At 33.4% G+C, this 4,445-nt stretch overlaps 1 long non-coding RNA gene across 1 annotated transcript; it reads right to left on the reverse strand.

Moving 5' to 3' along the window:
* Positions 534-2,872, reverse strand: LOC110270234. The gene is made up of 2 exons (XR_002359541.1): positions 2,697-2,872; positions 534-828 (listed from the first exon to the last, which is right to left on the reverse strand). It is a non-coding gene; the product is annotated as an uncharacterized LOC110270234 (long non-coding RNA).

Raw genomic sequence — 4,445 nt, forward strand, 5'->3', positions numbered from 1 at the left:
CGTTGCCTATTCTCAAAGGCTACGCTTTTCTGCACCAAGGGCTACGCTTTTGGCCTTTGGGAATAGGGTACGCTTTTCAAGTGATGCTGTCTAGGACCAAAGGCTACGCTTTTCAGCTTCCATATTTGCCAGAATAGGCTACGCTTTTCAACGCTACTGCATCACCTGTAAAGCGTAGCCACATTGTATACCATGGCTACTTTTTATAAGTGTAGCCTTAGGTCCCTCTTTTTTTTTTTTGTATACTATAGCTACTGTGTATAAGTGTAGCCTTAGGTCTTGTTTTTTTTTTTCTGTATATATATATATAATTATCTAATAATTATTAATACAACATAATAGTTAATATGATTACATGTATAATAATTCTGCATTTTTATTTAAATGAGTTGAATATTATAAAATAAAAATAAATACATAATTATACTAAATAATTTCTTTAAATAATAAAAATTATCTCAAACCAAAATATATTTATAATAATGATCCAAAAGTACTAGAATGAAGTTAATTGTAAAAATTCATACATCGCACACTAAAGTAAGCATAGCCATATCAAAATAACCATAATATCACTTAGAATTTACTACTAATACTCTACAAAAAAACATATCCTACATACATAAGTATCTTCTAAATAAAGTCATTAGTCAACCATACATGTAAAGATTCTAAACAGTACTTTATCTTAGCCAATAAACCACAATAAGGTGGAAATTAGGGCAGAACCGGATAGCACTGGGCAGAAGAGCAGCAGGCGGAATCGAAGAAGGCAAAAGCTTGTTCCTTGGATAGAAATAGGGCAGATCAATTAAATAACTGCAGTATCTGAAATAAACAAATACAGATCATTTATTTCATCTAACATTGCAGCTCTATCCGTCTAATCAAGAGAAAAAGCACAATAATATTAAAAATGTTGGAACAATTCAGTGTTATTGTCTTTTTAATGAAACAGAGGGCGGTCATGCAAACAGAGCAAAACTACCTTCAAAGAAATTATTAAAAGAAATATCCCCTGAAACCAGTAGATTAATTTCAAGCTTCAAGAAGTATAAAAAATTTAGTACACATCAAGTCAAAATATGTGGGCATGGTATCCCTCTTTTTATCCTTTTCAAGCATGTTTTTGTTATTTATGCTCAATGAAACAATTGCATGAAAAGTGGATCAGGAGATTTAATCTATATGTGGAGTTGCGGACAAGCACAATCTTAAACTGATTTGACAACTCAATAGGTCCAGAGGCAGATGCCATATTCTAAATCCAAAGAACACATTTACTCATTTATATGAAAATAATTTTCAAGGTGCCAATTCGCTACATAAATTACATTATATATATATATGCAAATATCATATCTACTGGAACAATATATTGACAGGGAAAAGACCAGAAGACTAAAACGAATACAGATCCTCCATATTTCTATGAAAATGGCTACTTCCTTCTATTGTATTTTCTATCAAATCTTCCTATTGAAAGACAAAAAATTGGAGAAGTAAAAGATATTGTTTCTTAGGCCATATTTAGAAAAGCAAACCAACCCCTTGATATAAGTAATAACATCTATTTTAGTATTTATATTGTAAAAACAAAGATAAGACCTATGATAGGCAATAGTGTTAGTGGAGATCTGATGAGCTAAAGAAGTAGTGAATGAACGATATCTACAATGCAGACAGAATGGCCAAATGCACATAGAACATCTTAAATAACACTGAATACAATTTTATTTCTCACATCTTAAATTATGAATGACATAGAACAAATGGCTTGATTTTTTTCTTGCAAATTTTATCTTTTTTAATTTTTATGTTTTTTTTTAATTTCTCTACTACCGGAAATATGGAGATTAATTGTATTTTGAGTATGAAAAATGTAGTAAAATTATCCCTTCTTGAGATTGGTAACCGTTTTCAAATCTCAACATGTACATGGTGATAGTTTAATGTAGCTAATGCATGGACAATGCCTAATCAGAAAAAAAGGTATATGGTTATAAATAATTAAATATAACCCACAGGCCACAGATATAAATGGTGCTCATTTTTCCTTAACTTGAAGCAGCACACAGTCACAGCCTCAAAACTCAAAAGCCACTTCGTTTTTTATCAGTTTTATGTTAAAAAGCTATTTTCACATGGAAACATAAGACAATCATAAGTCACATGCATAAAAATCAGTTACTGAAAATAATTTAGTTGAGACTGAGAAGAGCAGGGATAAAACCGGGTTAAGCCTCTAGTTTAACCACTTTTTTATGTTCCAACAAACTAAAGGTGTGACCCAACACACTAAAGTCTAAACCCACTAACACAAACAAACCCAGGGGCCACATTTATATAACATTTTAATTAATTAATAATTTAATTTCACCTACTATATAAGTAGTATATCTACTACTCTTTCCTTTCATAATAACACTATACAACACAAATATCAACAACAATAACATGGAGTCAGTTCAGTCCTGGGTTTCAGAGCACAAGCTCACTACAGTCATACACAGATTAAAATCATTTTCAGATGGGGCACAAGACAACTCAAAGTTTCTTTCCAGTTCATTTTAATTTCGTGCAACAGTAACTTGCAAAGTAGTACAACACGAAATAGAAAATCTGAACTAATAATGAGTCTAACTTATTTATTGAACAAATTTTGGCATGGAACTGATAGGCAGAAACCATAATACCTGGCTTCAATTTCTCATCCACGGCCCAGTTCAGGGCTTTCTAAGCTGGTTCGGTCAATGGAGAATGCTCGGGGCCAAAGAAATACAGGTCAGATTTCTCAAGTAGCTCTACTGTTTCTTCCGGTACTTTGAAAAGAGAAATTCAATTGGCTCTCAAGAATTTTGCAGCTTTACTTGTTCCTAAAAGAATACAAAAAAGAATTATGTTAGTGCTTATGAGTAGAAGAAAGGCATAGAGCTATAAATTTAGAAAATGGATTCATTCAGCTTCATGAAATCAAAAACACAACCATAAAATTTTACCATTGCATTTCTATTTATTCAAAGAATATCATATTGCTCTTGTTTCAAACACTGCAACAAAACTCTACATCAACAACAGCATACATGTTATCAAATCTATCGTTCTATTAATAAATTACTAAAAAGTTATGATAAAATAAAAGTACTCTTAAGAGAGAATAGGAAAGCACAAAAAGGTCATCATGAGTCCTACAAAGCATATATAAACGAACAAAAACACAAAAGCAATTGAACAAGAAAACAATCAAAATACTCTAAGTCTAAACTATCAACAAAATTTCTATTTTTCTTTTGTTAATTGGTACACCTAAACATGCTTAAGTAAAGACAAATGTAAAAGTAGCATGTCTAGTAGTATTTTTCCCACATTCCAATCTTTAATCCATTTTCAAATCATAGTTTTTTCAAATATCTGACCTAAAGATATGCTTTGATCATCAATGGTGCACAAGCTGATTATGCTCTCACCTCAGTAGATTGTTGGAAAGCAGTAGCCTCCCTCAGGTAGATGCCCCGTGAAGAAGGATTTGCAATCAGCAATCATGAGCATAAGGGAATTAAACAAAATAATGTCAGTACCCATACTAACTACAACAACACAAACACCATCATGTCAATAAACAAAATAACTATATATATATATATTCTTAATCAGCTGAGGAATTTTATAGAAGAAAATTCTACAGATCGATGGAAAGTGAAGAAAACACAAATCCTCAACCTGAGCCATTACTTGAGCAGCATCATGTCTTTTCCAATAGTCTTCAGTACTACCTATACCACAAAAGAAAACCAGTTGAGCGGCGGTAGCAGCGGTGAAAGAAGCTCGTGCGGCGGAGAGAGGAAGAAATGGTGATGGCGAAGTGGTAAGCAGGGAAGACGAGCGACGGTTCTGGAGTTGTGAGTGGTAAGCGGGGAAGAGGAGTGACGGTTCTGGGGTGGTGAGTGGTGACGCCGTGAAGATGAGTGACGGTGAACCACAGATTTGGGGGTGATGAGTGGCGGGAACAAGGGAAGAAGGGTGAGTGTTATGTTCTCTGCTGATTTGCCTAAGTGTTAGTGTAGTATGGATGATAAAGGAAAAAAAATTACTAAGTTTCAGCATGGGTTTGGGCCTACATAGATTAGGCAACACTTATGAAGCGCACCCAAAATTTAATAAATGGGTTACATTTTAAAAACGCCTCCTTTGGTAAAAAAAGTGTATCCATAGCTTTTTAGATTTGGCTACGCTTTATAAGTGATATTTAAAATATCTAAGGAGACGCTTTTGAAGTGATGCCTCAATAGTGTTTCCTTTTCTCTTATAAAAGGGCACCATGCGAAAAAGCGTAGCCTATTCTAGGAATAGGCTACGCTTTTCAAATGTAGCTTAAAAAAAGTGTGGCTGAATGGGTGTTTTTCTTGTTGTGATTCCACGTTAGTGTTAACATTAGTGTAACTAAC

This window comes from Arachis ipaensis, chromosome B01, assembly GCF_000816755.2.
Source record: "Arachis ipaensis cultivar K30076 chromosome B01, Araip1.1, whole genome shotgun sequence".
Classification (NCBI taxonomy): Eukaryota; Viridiplantae; Streptophyta; class Magnoliopsida; order Fabales; family Fabaceae; genus Arachis; species Arachis ipaensis.